The 19,121-nt window shown below is 43.6% G+C and overlaps 1 protein-coding gene across 7 annotated transcripts in view; it reads left to right on the top strand.

The window, feature by feature from the left end:
• The window catches only part of LOC137369960 (nucleolar protein 4-like), a 504,149-nt gene that overhangs the window by 9,744 nt on the left and 475,284 nt on the right, over positions 1 to 19,121 (top strand). The window lies entirely within an intron of this gene.

Here is a 19,121-nt window from a genome sequence, read left to right as displayed (position 1 = left end):
TCCCCAGAGTAACGCATGTCATGAGCAAAGTTCTGTTCATAGCTTGAATATGCTTCTGCCACCAGTTTTGCATTGAGGTGGGGAGAAAGTTGCAATATAACATTTATAAAATCAGGGTTTCCCATTTTTAATCTTTTCATTCCATTCCTTGGAAATTTATATTCCTGTGTTGCTGCTTTTTAAAAAAAAAAAAAATATTAGTTCACTGGATGAGCGAGTTGCTGTCAAGGCCAGCATTTATTGCCCTAATTGCCCTTGAGAAGGTGGTGGTGGTGATTTGCCGCCTTGAACCGCTGCAGCATGTGTTATAGGTACATCTACTATGCTGTTAAGGGAGGAAGTTCCAGGATTTCGATCCAGCAATTGGCCTCTTGGTCAAAGTTGGTACATGTCCTTGGGAGACCAGGAAATGAGGAAAAATGGAGGGAGTCTTGCCCTCTGTTACGAATTAGGATCTGCTATAGATACTTTCTCTGGTTCAGTAGCATAACTCGCTGCCCAGTATCTACTTACATGATAATGTAACTCAGGGATGTAATGATGAGTGCGGCCTTGTGATCTGAACCAGCTATTCATGTTGTTCACATGAATCTTCCCAATCTTTTTCAAGGCAAACCAGGAAAGCACCTGCTAAGATTAGGTCAAATATGAATCCTTCAGCAATTTTTATATCACAATGTGTATAATGCACAACTGGATAACCGTTATGATTGAAATAAGTAAGTCCGATCAGTACAAGTTGTCTTTGCGTAAAACGCAAATAATCAACATACTACACTTTGTCAGTAGTGGGTCGTTTTGCTCGACCTAAAGTAATTCTTAACTATCCTTAAGTGTTCTTCTTCTGAGCCTAGTGGAAGCTTGCCCTTGCAGTTTTATGTTTTAAAAACCTGACTTACTACATCTCAGTCTCCTTATCTCCATGTTCACAAAGTAAAAGGAGGGCCCATTGCAGATACCTCCTGTTGAATGTCTGAGACGAGAGACCTCACAGTTGGTGTGAAGTGCGTATCAGTTGCCAAGACACTCAAAATTTTGGAAACCAACATCAAAGCTTTTTCTCATTAGATTTTAATTACCTTTCATCTTTTTTAAAAAAAAAAATTGTAAGAATATACCTTGCTTTAAAACACAATCCTTACATTTAACTCCACCCCCATCCTAATTTTTTCTGTGACAATATGGTCAAAATATCCCAAAATGTGACATTCATTTGTCATCGTATCATTATCCCATGTACTGAATGCAACTGAGATAGACATCATGATTGTGAAAGAATAACAAGGTTGATTTGTGGTATTTGACCTGAAGATAGTTTTGAATAATAGGTATTATAGTGCTACAAAATTTAACACTGCATTTAACTCTTGATAAGGAATCTTCTCTGTCTGAGCATCTGAAACCTGTCAAAAAGCATAACGAAAGGTTAAGAAATTTGATGAGGCCTGAAAATGGGCATGAGGATTGCGATGTGCGATTTAACCCACCAACATTACTTCTGATACAGGTGACATATAAGCTTTGTGTAGCCTGCTCATTTACACAATTGCAGCATGCAACCAGTGCTCAGCTTGCTCGAGTGGCTGCAAGCCTGAGCAGGAGGTGCAAAATCATGAAAGCCTAGCATGAGTTCAAGCCAACCTGCATCTCTTGAAGGGGAGGTGCAATTTGACTGGTGCAGGTGCTGGAAGTCAATTTAACAGTGGCACAACATAGTAGAGAGCTAGTTCCAAGGTTCTCCTGTGTAGCACTGGAGGCGTTGGTGTAGGAAGTGGACAGGATGTGAGAGGTCCTCTATCCAAAGGGACCAGGAGGCCCTCCAGAAAGACCCTGCAAAAGCAGTGGGAGCAGATAGATACCAGGGTCAATGCTAGCAATGTAGCCCTGAGGACCTGGATGTAGTTCATTGACCTCCACAGGCATGGTCAAGATGAGCAAATGCATGTTCAAATGCTGTATCTTTACATTTGAACCATTAGCCTCACATGCTCCTCAATACATTACAACCTTTCACTTACCAATAATCTCAGTCAACCATGACTCATAGCTCACATTTGTAGCTTTGCCTCACCCTCAAGCCTTGCCAGCGATGTCCACATCCCATTTAAAAAAAAAAATGCACTTAGCAGTGCTGCAAACCTCACATCCACATCTCCAGCTTGCACGCATTGCCAACTATTCAACCATGACAGGTACATCATCCAAACACATTGTACCACACTCACTGACACATGCTCCCTTCCCTCTTACTGGTGCAGTGGTAGGCGGCAGTATATGATCTAAGCATACACTTCTTGCTTTCCCCACCCCACTCACTGCAGCCATACTCTTGTGCCTTTTTCCTTTCGGGTACCCAAGAACTACCACCTGGCCAAACAGTGGTGCTGGAGTAAGATGTGGAAGAAGAAGAAACTAATGAAGAAACACAATCTCTCACTTGCAGCCACCAGCTCAGATATTGACCCTATGTGTGCTTTACAGGCTAACTTTGAGATGAGATCTGCATATGATGAGGCACCTGGCATGAGTGGGTTGCAGACAGGACTGGGGAACAGGGTACTGAACGTGCCAGCTTGCTGGAGGGCAAGGTCACCCATGAGTTCTGCTGCAGAGGATTCATATGAGGACTTGGATGGGGCAGCATACAGAAAAAGGCTAATGGGTATGCAGGCAAGAAATGCTTGGTGCATTGGCAGGCCTGTCAGAAAGCCTGTGGTCACTGTCCAGGAGCATGGAAGTGTTGGGCACCAACCTTGCACATGGCTTTGTGCAGAGTTTGAAGCCTGATGTTTCCAGCATGGAATTAGTGGCCAACTCCATTACCACACTTGAGACCAACCATGATGTAGTGTCTGATGGCTGATGCTTCCACTTCCATGGCAGCGCAAGCAGAAGCCACACAGTGTCTTGCGGTGGAAGCTGGGACTAAAGTCATGCAAGCATAGCTTGCCATCATCGCAGGGGATGCCAAAGTTCAAAGCGGCTTGCAGAGTCTCAAAGTAATGTTGCAGTTTGTCTACCAACAAATTACGGGGACTTCTGAGGTGCTGCCTCTGGTGAGTAGCAGTGCTGCCATGTTAATGAACCTGCTGGCATCTCTTAGGATGACACAATTCATCCTCCCTCTGCCACTTCGCCATTATTAGAACATTACAGCGCAGTACAGGCCCTTCGGCCCTCGATGTTGCGCTGACCTGTGAAACCATCTGACCTACACTATTCCATTTTCATCCATATGTCTAACCAATGACCACTTAAATGCCCTTAAAGTTGGCGAGTCTACTACTGTTGCAGGCAGGGCGTTCCACGCCCCTACTACTCTCTGAGTAAAGAAACTACCTCTAACATCTGTCCTATATCTATCACCCCTCAACTTAAAGCTATGTCCCCTCGTGTTTGCCATCACCATCCGAGGAAAAAGACTCTCACTATCCACCCTATCTAACCCTCTGATTATCTTCTATGTCTCTATTAAGTCACCTCTCCTCCTCCTTCTCTCCAACGAAAACAACCTCAAGTCCCTCAGCCTTTCCTCGTAAGACCTTCTCTCCATACCAGGCAACATCCTAGTAAATCTCCTCTGCACCCTTTCCATAGCTTCCACATCCTTCCTATAATGCGGTGACCAGAACTGCACGCAATACTCCAGGTCTCACCATCACCAGAGTTTTGTACAGCTGCAGCATGGCCTCGTGGCTGTTCCCTGCCAACCAGCCAGCCCAGGCTATTGCCACCTTGCTGACATGGTACTGTCCAAAGCCTGGCCTTCCATGGCCAGAGCTGCGCAAATCAGTCCTGCAAGGCCATCTGCAGTCTTCCTCATTGACAATCAGCAGCCCTTCCCCAGCCATGCTGCAGCCATTGGGGCAGCACTGCATAGGAGCACTAGGACAGGCAAAGGCACATGGAAGACGGGCACTCAGGGAATGCACAAGGGTGATTAGTTGACTTTTTTGTATGAAATATTGGAAGTTGGTTTAGAATGTTTATTTTGTGATGGCTTTTATTTCAGCATTGTGGCCAAGTGATGCTCAGTAACGGAGGGAGGGGAAGGTGAGGTGTGGAACTGTTGGGGAATTGGGGATTGTGTTCAGTGGAACTGTAGTCAGATGTGCTGGTCATAGACAGCCCAGCCAGAAATGGGCTGTTTTGGTCCTCCTCCTCCTCCTCCCCCTCCTCCCTCCGCTGGCACCACCACCACCAACAACAACCACAACCATCGGGCGGCCGGCTATCATGATGAAGCCACATGCTCGAGCCACCTGCTGCTTTTTGGAAAGAGAATGGGATGTATTCCCCTTTCTTTGCATACAGGGTGTCATTGACATCCCCCTTTATAAAGCAGTGGACAGTGAACTGCGCGATGTTGGAGATGTTGCCTGCTCCAGCTTGGAAGGAGCCTGATGCAAAGAAATTGAAGGCCACGGTCACTTTTACAGCTACTGACAATGCCTTTCACCCCCTGCTCTGAGGCTGCAGTTCTGCCTGCAACGGGTGGCAGATTTCAGTGAGTACCTTCTCAGTGAAATAGAGACAGTGTACGCACCATTCCTTGCTGAGGTTGAGATAGGAGAAATGCTTCCTGAATACCATGGGTGCATATGAGTTCCTCCTCCATCTTTGAGCAGGTTGTGCTCCTCTCACCTCTGCTCATTCTCAGTCATGCTGCAGGCTAAGGATGATAGAAATTGCTGCAACCGTGCCTAGGAGCAAGTGGTCGGAGCAGAGCCCTTGAAGTGGGAAGCAAGACCTTCCCCATGTGTCACACGACTCCCTGTAGACTTCACCAACTTTATATTGCAGGGGTGAGGGAGCAGTACCACAGGACATGCACGATGCCAATATCATCACCCTCTATAAGAACAAGGGTGACTGCAACAACTATCGTGGAATCTCCCTGCTCAGCGTAGTGGGGAAAGTCTTTGCTCGAGTTGTTTTAAACCAGCTCCAGAAGCTGGTTGAGCATGTCAACCCTGAGACACAGTGTGACTTTCGAGCAGAGAGATCTACCATTGACATGCTGTTCTCCCTTTGCCAGCTACAGAAGAAATGCCGCGAACAACAGATGCCCCTCTACATTACTTTCATAGATGTCAGCAGAGCCTTTGACCTCGTCAGCAGACGTGGTCTCTTCAGACTACTAGAAAAGATCAGATGTCCACCAAAGCTACCAAGTATCATCACCTCATTCCATGACAATATGAAAGGCACAATTCAGCATAGCGGCGCCTCATCAGGCCCCTTTCCTATCCTAAGTGGCATGAAACAGGGCTGTGTTCTCGCACCTACACTGGGATTTTCTTCTCCCTGCTGCTCTAACATGCGTTCAAGTCTTCAGAAGAAGGAATTTTCTCCACACAAGATTGGATGGCAGGTTGTTCAACCTTGCCCGTCTAAGAGCGAAGACCAAAGTATGGAAGGTTCTCATCAGAAAACTCCTCTTAGCTGACGATCCCACTCAGAAGAGTGTCTGCAGAGACTCATCGACAGGATTGCGGCTGCCTGCAACGAATTTGGCTTAACCATCAGCCTCAAGAAAACTAACATCATGGGACAGTACGTCAGAAATGCTCCATCCATTAATATCGGCGACCACGCTCTGGAAGTGGTTCAAGAGTTCACCTACCTAGGCTCAACTATCACCAGTAACCTGTCTCCAGATGCAGAAATCAACAAGCGCATGGGAAAGACTTCCACTGCTATGTCCAGACTGGCCAAGAGAGTGTGGGAAAATGGCGCACTGACACGGAACACAAAAGTCTGAGTGTATCAAGCCTGTGTCCTCAGTACCTTGCTCTACGGCAGCGAGGCCTGGACAACGTATGTCAGCCAAGAGCAGCGTCTCAATTCATTCCATCTTCGCTGCCTCCGGAGAATCCTTGACAGGTGGCAGGACCGTATCTCCAACGCAAAAGTCCTTGAGGCAGCCAACATCCCCAGCATATACACCCTACTGAGGCAGCGGCGCTTGAGATGGCTTGGCCATGTGAGCTGCATGGAAGATGGCAGGATCGCCAAGGGCACATTGTACAGCGAGCTCGTCACTGATATCAGACCCACCGGCCGTCCATGTCTTCGCTTTAAAGACGTCTGCAAACGCGACATGAAGTCCTGTGACATTGATCACAAGTCGTGGAAGTCAGTTGCCAGCGATTGCCAGAGCTGGTGGACAGCCGTAAAGGCGGGGCTAAAGTGTGATGAGTCGAAGAGACTTAGCTGTTGGCAGGAAAAAAGACAAGCGCAAGGGGAGAGCCAAATGTGTAACAGCCCCGACAACCAATTATATTTGCAGAGCCTGTCACTCTAGAATTGGCCTTTATAGCCACTCCAGGCGCTGCTTCACAAACCACTGACCACCTCCAGGTGCTTAACCATTGTCTCTCGAGACGAGGAGGCCAAAGAAGAAGACGACAAACCACCAAACACTTCTACTAACTCAGCAAGAGCCAATCAACAATTAAACTGAAAGTGATTGTTTATCCTTTTAAATAGCATCCCCATTTCTCACAGTTGTACAAGATCCCTGACAGCCTCACCTCCAACACAGCATATATTGGTTGCCAGCATGCTATCTTGAAGGCATTAGAGAAGAAATTTATTAAATCCGGGAAGAGACATGCAAGATTCATATAGAGGTAATGGGAAAAACTTCAGGAAAGGGTAGATGGAGGTAAGGAGAGACTTGTGCAGTGATCGTGAGAAAAAAATTAAGACACTAGAAGAAAAAGTGAGAGCCATATGAAGAGTGAATGGAAGATACATGCACATATACACAGAGAATCAAGAGTTTGAAAGAAGTGGAGAGAAAAGCTAGGAAGAAAAGTAATTGCTCTTGTTCATGAGCAACACCATGAGAGATCAATTGGTATATTTCTGATAAGATTGTGATTGTTCTATGCAGATAATATCAGTGTGTAAGAAAAATTGCTTTTACTGCTGCCATAACACTCAATTAAATATCTATAATGATTGACTTGCCAATTTAAATGTTTACTATTTTCTGGTTTATTGGATTGAAGTTCCAATGTCCCAATATTTCCCTTTTTTCTTCTCACAAGCTCATTTGATTAGTGTGCTTAAGGTTTAACATCATGATCTTGCTCTTGTGTGCTGTAACCAAATTGTAATCTGCTAGGCATGGAAAACAAGTTGTTTACATTTTTGAAAGCGACTTTAGTATTACTTTCTTCATAGGTAATGTAACTCCATTGAGCTTTAAAATTATTTTTTACTTTAGAGCAATTGGCATGCTATACTCATGCAAGTGAGTCATGGAGGCAAAGAGAATAATTTGGAGACAAATCTTTTTCCATCCTTTCTTGATCAAATAAAAATAGAAATTTAGTTTTATGGCACAATCTGCTTATACCTCTCTTACATTTCACTGCGCTGCACCCCCCCCAAACTCAGGCAGTCTTCAAACAGTCCAGTTAATGAGTAATATTCAGAGGAGCTGTGTGAAATGGATTTTCCTCTGAATTAATGCTCATATTTTGGCTATAAATGGAATTTTAAAAATGCTAGAAATAAATGTGGGCCTCAAAATTGCTGATCTAAAATGACATCAGAATTTTCCTGCCCCCAAAAATTGTCATTCCCCCATTAAGGTCCACTAAGTGCCCATACTGCCACATTGGGGCCAAATGAGTATGGCTAACCCCATTGCCTCATTCCCCCAACATCTGCCCCAAGCAGTCCTTAATTTAAAGAGACACTATACAACAGGTGGTATGAGCACTAATTAAGTATCTCTGAGGTGGATATTGCTTAAATGAAGCTTTTTTCCCTTAAGACTGAAGGTTGCTGTTGCTTTGCCTACGTAGCAAACTGTTTTATACTTTGCAGTTTCTATCGGGACGTTTTTGGCTAATTTTAGTATTCTCTGTAAAATATGTGATTGGACAGTGGACATGGATTTCCAAATGGGAATTCCTTTATTCCTATGTTATTTGGAGGTGATGGGGGGGTGGGGAGAAAAGATGATAAATTGGAGATACTTACAATGAGGCTGCGCATCATCAGTTATTTTGTACCAACATGTACATATTCACTCAACAGGGGTTTACAACCCAAAAAAGGACTGCCTTGGATTTTGTTGTGTTTCAGTCCCATAGAAGGCTATGCTTTTACCCAGGCAGTGATTAGAGGGATTGCCAGCTATTGGCTGAAGGCTTGCAACTCACTCGCACTAGGAGAACAGCACTTTCTGTACCAGTCAAGGTCACTACTGCCTTGAATTGCTTTGCAACTGGAACCTTGACTACATCAGTCAGGCAGTTGCTTGAATCAAGCAGATCACTGATGCTTTATTCAAGAGGGTTTTGTGATGCATATCCAGAAAAATTAAGAAAGCTATCCAGCTTAACAGACTGCTGCAAGGAGCAATTGATGGCATACATATGGCATTTAGAACCCAATATAACTGCCTCAATTTCATGAACAGGAAAGACCTTCATTTCCATTAATGACAAGTTGGTGTGGAATGCTAACAAGTTTATCTTGTAAGTAAATGCCAGACATTCAGAAGCTGCCTTACCAATCTGTCAAACCAGCTCTCATGACCCAAAGCAACGTATCATAATGGTTGGTGATCAGGACTACCCCTTGCAGTCATGGCTGATACACTTAATAAGGGACAGGATTTTCACCCCAATATGGGGATGAGAACAGAGGTGGGTGGGAGTGTAATTTCGAGCTGATGGCTGGCATGCTGGTATCATCCCGCTCCCAAATAATTTTGCTGGAGGCTGGTTCAGGGGCAGAACGGCTATCTGCAAGTGGCGGATAGCTTGTTAAGTTAATTTTAAAGGCCAATTATCAGATGCCGACCCAAAAGGCAAAATCATGTCTGAGGTTCCTATGAACAGGGGAATAACAGAATGAAAAATGGATATAGTGAGACCTATGCCAGTACAATAAATGTGATAGAGCAGACAATAGGCATTCTCAAATGTAATTTTTGATGCCTGGATAAATCTGGTACAGTCTTCAGGACATCCTAGTGAGAATCTCCGGAATCATTGTAGCTTCTTGCATACTACATGACATTGAGATGAAAAAGCTTGCTGCTCCCTGAAGGTGATGACAAAAAGGATTGGTAGGATTTCCCTCCAAATAACATGAGGGAGGTGCATTGGAAGGAGAGAAAATGAAACACAACCAGAAGTCAGAGAAAAGATGGCATAACTGCTAGCTCAGTGCTTTCAATAAAGAACATAAATAGGAGCCGTGTAGATGGCCCCTCGAGCTTGCTCTGCCATTCAGTATGATCGTGGCTGATCTTCTGCCTCAGCTCCACTTTCCTGCCCACTCACTATATCTCTTGATTCCCTGAGAGACCAAATTCTATCTCTCAGACTTGAATATACTCAATACTGGAGCATCCACAACCCTGTGGGGTGGAGAATTCCAAAGATTCACAACTTCCTCTCAATTCTAAATGATCGACACCAACAACTACTTGTATTTATATAGTGCCTTTAACATAATAAAATATTCCAAGGTGCTTCAAAGGAGCATTTTAAAACAAAATGTGACACCAAGCCACATAGAGATATTCGATCAGATGACCAAAAGCTTGGTCAAAGAGGTAGGTTTTAAGGAGTGTCTTAAAGGCGGAAAGTGAAGGAGAGAGGAAGAGAGGTATAGGAAAGATATTCCAGAGCGTGGGGCCTAGGAATCTGAAGGGCTAGCCACCAATTAAAATCCGGGATGCTCAAGAGGTCCGAATTAGAGGAGCGCCGATATCTCCGAGGGTTGTGGGGCTGAAGGAGAAATAAGGAGGGGCGAACCACTGAGGGATTTGAAAACGAGGATGAACATTTTAAAATTAAGATGTTGCTTCACTGGGAGTCAATGTAGGTCAGCGAGCACGGGTGACAGGTGAATGGGACTCTGTACAAATTAAGACACGAAGTCATCCAAAACTCTGATGCCCAAATTTACGCAGGGAAGAATGTGGGAGACCAGCCAGGAGTGCATTGGAATAGTCAAGTGTAGAAGTGATGAAGGAATGAATGAGGGTGTCAGCAGCAGATGAGTTGAGACAGGTGAAGTTGGGTGATGTTACAGTGGTGGAAATAGGTGATTTTGGTGATGGCGTGAATATGTGGTCAGAAGCTCATCTTGGGATCAAATGTGAGCTAAGGTTATGAACAGACTGACTTAATTTCAGCCTGTGGTTAGGTAGAGGGTTGAAGTCAGTAGCTAGGGAACAGAGTTTAGAGTGGGGCAGTAAACAATTGCTTCAGTCTTCTCGATATTTAACTGGTAAATTTCTGCTCATCCAGTACTGGATGTTGGATAAGCAGTCTGACTGTTTAGCAACAGAGGAGTCATCGAGAAAGGTGATGTTAAGGTCAAGCTGGGTGTTGTCCATGGACATGTGAAAAGTAATGCTGTGCTTTTGGATAATACTGAGGGGCAGCATGTAAATGAGAAATAGAGGACCCCCTATCCTGAGACTGTGCCCCTGTGTTCTAGATTCCCCAATAAGGGGAAACAGCCTTTCATTGTCTATTCTGTCAAGCCCCTTCAGAATCTTGTATGTTTCAATGAGATCACCTTTCATTCCTCTGCACTCCAGAGAGTATAGGCACAATTTATCCAGCCTCTCATCCCAGGAACCAATGTAATGAGCCTTCGCTGTACCAGCCCCAAGGCAGCATATCTTTCCTTACATATGAACAAGAACAAAGAACAGTACAGCACAGGAACAGGCCATTTGGCCCTCCAAGCCTGCGCCGATCTTGATGCCTGCTGAAACTAACACCTTCTGCACTTCCGGGGCCCATATCCCTCTATTCCCTTCCTATTCATATATTTGTCAAGATGTCTCTTAAACGTCGCTATCATATCTGCTTCCACCACCTCCCCTGGCAGCAAGTTCCAGGCACTCACCACCCTCTGTGTTTAAAAAAAAATTTGCCTCGCACATCCCCTCTAAACTTTGCCCCTTGCACCTTAAACCTATGTCCCCTAGTAACTGACTCTTACACCCTGGGAAAAAGCTTCTGACTATCCACTCTCCATGCCGCTCATAACTTTGTAAACCTCTATCATGTCTCCCCTCCACCTCCGTCGTTCCATATGGAGGCCAAAACTGCACATAGTACTTCAGGTGTGATCTCACCAAAGTAGTGAGGCTTCCTGATTCTTAAGCTCCAATCCCCTTGCAATAAAGGCCGATATGCTATTTGCCTTCCTAATTCCTTGCTGTACCTGCAAGCTGACTTCGTGTTCCTTGTACAAGTACACCCAAGTCTCTCTGAACATCACAAAAGTTTCACGCCTTTTTAAAAAAAAAAAATTTCTATTACTACGAACGTGAATAACCTCACACTTCCCCCACATTATACTCCATCTACCACCTTGTTGCCCACTCACTTAACCTGTCTCTACCTCTCTGCAGCCTCTTTGTGTCCTCCTCACAACTTACATTCCCATCTAGCTTTGTATCGTCAGCAAACTTGGATACATTATTCTTGGTCTCTTCGTCTAAGTCATTAATATAGATTGCAAATATCTGAGGCCCCAGCACTGATCCTTGCAGCACTCTACTATTACAGGGTGCCAACTTGAAAATTCCCCGTTTATCCCTTCCTGTCCGTTAACCAATCCTCCATCCGTGCTAATATATTACCCCCAACTCCATGAGCCCTTATCTTGAGTATTAACCTTTTTGTGTCGTACCTCATTGAATGCCTTTTGGAAATCCAAGTATACTACTTCAACTGGCTCCCCTTTATCTACTCTATTGGTTATATCCTCAAAAAACTGTAAAAATTTGTCAAACACATTTCCCTTTGGTAAATCGTGTTGACTGAGTCTAATCATATTTTGTTTTTCTTGTTAAGACATTAAGACTTCCTTAATAATAGATTCCAGCATCTTCCCGAGGACTGTTGTCAGGTTAACTGGCTTGTAGTTCCCTGTTTTCTCTCTTCCCTCCTTTCTTAAATAGTGGTGTTACATTTGTTAATTTCCAATCCTCTGGGACCGTTCTAGAATCCTAGGAAATTTTGGAAAATCTTAACCAGTGCATTGGCTGTCTCTGCAGCTACCTCTTTTAGAACCCAAAGGTGCAGGCCATCAGGTCTTGAGGATTTGTCTGCTTTTCGATCCTTAAGTTTCTCCAATACTTTTTCTCTGCTGATAATTATGTTAAGTTCCTCAGTCTTGTTGGACCCTTTTTCTGGTATGTAACTTGTGTCTTCTACTGTGAAGACGCACGCAAAATATTAATTTCTCTATTTTCTCATTCCCCATAATTTCTTCTGTCCCTGCCTCTAAGGGACCAAAATTTACTTTAGCTGCTGTCCCTTTTTTATACTTGTCCGAGTTCTTCAAATCTGTTCTTGTATTCCTGGCTAGTTTACTGTCAATTTTCTCTCTTTTTTTAAATCAACTTTTGGTCACCTTACTACTATTCTTTGCAACATTATAAGCCCTTTCCTTTTAATCTAATATTATCCTTAACTTCCTTAGTAAGCTATGGATGGATCTTTCTCACTGAGGTTTTGTTTTGTTAATGGAATGTATTTTTGTTGAAAATTTTGGATCATTTCTTTAAATGCTTCCCAGTGTTTATTTACCTCCATACCTTTCAGTCTATTTACCCAATCAACCGTAGCCAGCTCTCCCTCATACCAATGTAATTGGTTTTAAGATTTTTGTTTGGTACTGGAGTATGTCGCTCTGAAACTTAATATGGTACTCAATTGTATCATGATCGCTTATAAAGGTTGGGTCACCAAATAGTCTTTTAACACCTGCCTTTTTTCTCCATACCTGCACAATCTTTTGCAGTGAAAAATTTCAGCTGAGTTCCTTCGTGGCAAGTCTATGTTTCCCTTGCCATCGAATAATGCTCCAAAAGTTAGAATTATCTCTTGTGATAACTAAGCAACTTTAGACTAAATCATTCTAGAAGCCTCCTTTGAACCTTTTTCAGGGCCTCAATATACATCTGAAACTGCATATGATGAACCTTATCCAGTTGTACCAATCTATGTTGGTGCCAATCTTGACATTTTCCCAAAATCTCATATCCATTTGCCTATGATGCCTAAAGCCTTTCCTTCCTATTAACTGAGTTTTCAGTGGCATTCTTCTTCTGGTTGCATTTCTAATGATGGTTATGGCAAGCTTTTTGTTTGGATTGAGAAAAGACAACATTAAGGGCATGTGCCTTGCAGAAACACTTGCCCCATTTGAGAGTGCATGCATTCTATGATGATGACAACAGCAGCAACAAATTGTATTTATATAGCACCTTGAACATAGCAAGACCTCCCAAAGAGTTTTATGGGAATGTTAATGAACAAAGTTTGACACTGAAGCACGTGAGAGGTTCGGACAAGTAATCAAAAGCTTGGTTTTTATTATTATTTAGAGATACAGCACTGAAACAGGCCCTTTGGCCCACTGAGTCTGTGCCGACCAACAACCACCCATTTATACTAATCCTACATTTAATCCTATATTCCCTACCACATCCCAACCATCTACCTACACTAGGGGCAATTTACAATAGCCAATTTACTTATCAACCTGCAAGTCTCTGGCTGTGGGAGGAAACCGGAGCACCCAGCGGAAACCCACGCGGTCAAAGGGAGAACTTGCAAACTCCGCACAGACAGTACCCAGGTCGCTGGAGCTGTGAGGCTGCGGTGCTAACCATTGCGCCACTGTTGTGTCTAGATGAAGAAGGGTGGAAGGAGAATTGTGCAGCATAAAGAATTACATGAACCAGTTGGGCCAAAGGGCCGGTTTATGTGCTCTGTAATATAAGTACCGTATACACGAGATGCTGAGGTCATCGTCTGTGGGCAGTTCTGGGCTCCCCACTTGGGGACTCAGTTTGCAACCAGGGCCTGCCCTGCCTGGAGCGGCTGGGAACATCCACATTTGTTTTCTCGGGCGTTTCCGAGCTTCTGCAGTAGCTCTCCATTTCTTTAAGTATTTGCATTAAGAGGTAGGTTTTGAGAAGTGTCTTAGAGAGGAAGAGAGGTGACTATGTTGAAGGAGGGAATTCGGGTGTAGTTGTACTGTCTGTTTAACTAAAATGTCCTTGAAGATTAGCAGCATGCTATGTGAATTGACACCGTGGTTACTAGTTCTGATGGTCCTTGAATGTTTGTAAAGGTTCCTGGCTGACCTCTCATCTTTCACCTTCTATAGAGTTCATCCAAAACTCTGCTGTCTGTATCTGAATTCATACTAAGGGACATTCACCCATCACCCTTGTGCTTATTGACCTACACCTGTTCCCTATTAAGGAACACCTCGATCTCAGAATTCTTCCATGGTCTCGCTCCTCCCTATCTCCAACCTCCTCCAGCCTTACAGCACTCCGAGAATACTGTGCTCCACCAATTCTGGCTTCTTGCATCTTCACAATTACTGCACCATTTGGGGTCTGTATCTACAATTGCCAAGGTCATAAACTCTATAATTCCCTCCTTAAATCTCTCTACCTCTCTTTTCTCCTTTTAAGACACCCTTAAAAACCTACCTCTTTGATCAAACTGTTGATCTGTCCTAATATCTCCTTATTTGGCTTGGTGAAAAGTTTTGATTGGTAACACTCCTGTGAAGCACCTAGGAATGTTTCACTACGGTAAGGGGGTTATAAGTTGTTGCTGCTGCTCCTCTTTGCATAAAACAAATTTCCCTGAAATGCAGATATGGAGAGAAAAAAAGTCTTATGATGGATAAGGAGGTTAGGGAAAGCTGTATATGTATAGGCCCTTGTGCCCTTATATCTTAGCTACCCAACTGAGGTCATTGAGCTCCTGCTGTGCACTGTCTGGCAGTTCTTGGGGTGGAGGAAATAACACTGCCTCTTCCATCTTCCGGTACAGACTGAATCATAATGTTATGCCACACCCTACTCTCAAAGTGCAACATTCTTAATCTTGCCCTCATTTTTGACAAGAGGACCTCCATAAAGAAATTTAACAATCTGGGAACCCTTCCAGCTGCTGACACTCCAGTGGTTGCTGCGCTGTCAGTCACTTTGGCTACATCTTTCTGTTGCTATGCAGAAAGATCCAAGCTCCCTTTTAAAGGCTGTGGCATTTTGCTTGAATTTACCACCCCCCCCCCCCCCCCCCCACCATCCCAGTGGCAGTAAACCTATGAGGACCAATATTACCAGTCCAAACCTGTGCCACATATCTAATGAGGGTCCCCAAAAGGAAATTGCTGTGGGTCAGTAGGTGAGTTACATAGGTAGGCATCAATTCAATGGGAGGAGAATTCAGCCAAACGAGACGTGATCTGCATGTAGCTTTCAGTGGTGTTCAGGGAGCGCTGCTTATCTGAATCTCCGTATATAGTTTCCTGGTATAAAAACAGAAAATTCTGGAAATGCTCAGTAGGTCAGACAGCATCTGTGGAGAGAGAAACGAGAGTTAATATTTCAGGTTGATATTTCTTCAGGACAGTGCTGAATTCAGGAATTTCCCATTCCCCAGACACTGCCTGATCTACTCAGCATTTCCTGTTTTGATTTCCGATTTCCAGCTTCCACAAAACTTTGCTCTCTCTAGTTCTATGGGATGGATAGATGGAGGTTCAGTCCTCATTACAGATGTATCATAGATGGAGAATGGATTATTCCATCCAGAGGAGGAAAAATTGGAGAGGCTTTTGGCAGCTCCTCCAGGGAAGCATTGGCAGAAGACGAAAGTGGGAAGCCTCACACCACTGTCTTTAATGTAACAGTGGTAATATTTCAGGAAGTAACAGATGGGGTCAGGGAGGGTGTTTGGGGGGTTGTTTGGTGGAAGAAGGTTCATAGAATGGTTACAGCACAGAAGGAGGCCAGTTAGCCCGTTATGTCCATGCCAGCTCTCTGCAAGAGCAACTTAGCTAGTCCCATACCCTGGCCCCCTCCCTGCAGCCATGCAAGTATTTTCCCTTCAGGTGCTTGTCCAATTCCCTTTTCAATACCACAAATGATTCTGCTTCCACCACAGTCTCAAGCAGTGCATGCCAGATCATAACCACTCACTTTAAGAAAAAAAAAGTTCTTCATGTCGCCTTTGGTTCTTTCGCCAATCACTTTAAATCTGTGTCCTCAGGTTCTCAACCCTTCCGTCAATGGGAACAATTTCTCTCTATCTACACTGTCTAGACGCCTCATGATTTTGAACAACTCTATCAAATCTCCTGTCAACCTTCTCTTAAAGGAGAACAACCCCAACTTCTCTAATCTATCCATGTAACCAAAGTCCCTCATTCCTGGATCCACTCAAATCTTTTCTGAAGCCTTCACATCCTTCCTAAAGTACGGCGCCCAGAATCGGACACAATACCCCAGTTGAGGCTGAATGTTTGTTTTAAAAATGTTCATAACTTCCTTGTTTTTGTACTACAACTGACAGTCATTCGCTGGTTCATTCCTCAGGCAATGCCTTGACCAATCAATCAAGCTGCCTGGTTTAAATTTCAAACCAAGCTTGGCAGTTAACTGTCACTCATCATAAACTGGTACATTGGTAGAGGCATTGCCATGAAGAATCAGAGTTCACTTGCCAACCAATCAGCACTCTCTTATAGCATAAATTTGTTGCTTCCCTTACATTGGTATTCTTACGAATTGTCCTGATGAGTGCAAGACGAAAAGCTTCGACATAATGTCTCTGTTTTTAGCAATACTCTAGAGTTCTTGTATCTCTGTAATCTTGCTTCATATTTGCTTCTCTATACCTTTCCCACTAGTTGGTGGTCTATAGAATACACCAATAGTGTAATGGCAACTTGTCCGTTTATCAACTCTAGCCAAGTAGATTTTGTCCTCACCTCCTCCAGGAAATCCTCTCTCCCCAGCACCGTAATATTCTTCTTAATTAATACTACTACCCCTTCTCTTTTTTTTCCCTTCCCACTCTTTCCTGAACATCATGTATCCAGGAATATTTAGTAACCAGTTCTGCTCTTTTTTTGAGCCAGGTGTCTCTTATTGCAGTGACATCATGTTCCCATGTGGCTATCTGCGCCTGCAGCTCACCAACCTTATTTACCACGCTACATGCATTATAAACCTGAATGAGATCTTATTGTATTTCCACTTAGTCTGACCCCATTATTTCTTACTCTAGAGCTATCTCTCTCTGCCAATCCTTTGTACACCTTGTTTTTCCTTTTCTAATGCTACATCTTGGTTCTCATTCCCCTGCCAAATTAGTTTATATCCTCTCCCCACAGCACTAGCAAACCACCCCATGAGGACATTGGCTCTGTTGAAGTGCAACCTGCCCGGCCTGTACGGGTCTTGTCCCCCAGAACTGGTCCCAATGTTCCCAGCAATCTGAAGCCCTCCTTCCTGCACCATGTCCCCAGCCACGTTTTCATCTCTCAATCCCCCTATTTCTATACTCACTAGCGTCTGACACTAGGTGTAATCTGGAGATTACTACCTTTTGAGGTCCTCCTTTTATTAATCTCTTTCCTAGCTCCCTAAACTCAGCCTGCAAGACCTCATCCCTCTTTCTAACTATGTTGTTGGTACTGCTCTGAACCATGATCTCTGGCTGTTTGACCTTCCCCCTCAGAATGTTCTGCAGCCACTCTAACATCCTGGAAGCTGGCACCAGGCAGGGAAAATATGTCACTGGTCACTTGCATCTCTGTTTCTCTAACTATTGAATCATCTATCTCTAATGCTTTCCCAATGTTCCTCCTCCCACCCCTAACCCTTTTCTGCACATCTGAGCCACCTGTGGTTCTGTGAACTTGGCTCTGGTGGCACTCCACAGAGGAACCATCTCCCTTTATCAGTATTCAGAACTGAATACTGGTTCAAGATCGAGATGCACTCGACATTCCTGCACTCTCTGCCTGGTCCTCCTTGACTATCTGGTGGATACCCATTTCCCCTCTGGTGACTCACTCTTAAGCTGTGGGGTGACCACCTCTAGAAACATGCTATTCAAGTAGCTCTCAGTCTCTTGGATGCACTGTAGTGACATCAGCTGCCGCTCGAGCTCCTCCAGCTGACCACACTTCCTGTACATGTTGTGCAGGATATGACAAGTGTCCTGGAGTTCCCACATGGCACAGAATGTGCATTTCACAAGACTGAGGTGCCCTGCATACCTCTATTTATTAGCCTATTAACTAAATTAAGAGAAATAAACATAAGACTTAAACACTTAGCAACTGTTCGCCGATCAGTTCCTTGCCTTGTTCTGATGTCATTTTATTTTATTGGTAGGTTAACGTAAATGTTTACTTAACTCTTATTATTGTTACATTTCAATTTAAATTAATAAATAATTAGGAACCCTTTAATGTTGGTATCTCTTTATTTAATTTTAACTTTATCCCTCAGATGTTATTGATTAAACACTGTTCATATGATAAATTATACAATGTAGAAAAAGTGATAAATTAAAGTTTATGTATTTTATCAAATGGCTTACTTTTAGTTTTTATTTTAATTAATTGATTTAGCTTAATTTATAGGTTGTTTTAAATTCCATTAAATGCTGACCTGTAGACTTATACTGACATCACCATGGAGGAACACAGGCTGTGATTTTTCTTCCCGCCCCCAGCCCCCATGCCATTCACTGACTGACTCACCTTTACACCACTCTGTTCCTGGCCTCCCTCTTTCTACCACTCCGCTCTCAGCCTTGTAAGAGAAGGCATCCTTTTGAAGGTGGTCATTTCACCTATTTGTTTTAAGTTACCAAAGTCCTGCCCATAGATGCTTTATTCACTTATAAAAGTACTCAAGTGTATCTGGTTATATCCATCCATACATTTTAAGATATTAAAATCCAATATTATAATAGAACTGTGGGATGTGTAATATTACTTGTTCCTTTGGTATGTGAGCTATTGTAACATTCACAGGACTGCAAGTAATATCCAAAGAAACATGGGATATATATTTATACACACAGCTACTGCAGGAGCCACGCCTACATACCTCTCACTCTGTCAGGCTACACAGACACAACTCTGGTCATATGACATGACATCACTTCCCCTGGTGACTTTCACTTGCAGCTTCTTAAGGTGGTCCTCTTAAGGTAATTTCCCCCACCCCCCCTTTTTCCCCAAAGGTTAAAACATTGTATATGTACCATATACAATGATGTAGT

The sequence above is a fragment of the Heterodontus francisci genome, chromosome 5 (genome assembly GCF_036365525.1).
Source record: "Heterodontus francisci isolate sHetFra1 chromosome 5, sHetFra1.hap1, whole genome shotgun sequence".
In the NCBI taxonomy this organism is placed as follows: domain Eukaryota; kingdom Metazoa; phylum Chordata; class Chondrichthyes; order Heterodontiformes; family Heterodontidae; genus Heterodontus; species Heterodontus francisci.
This window is presented reverse-complemented; position numbering and strand designations above follow the sequence as displayed.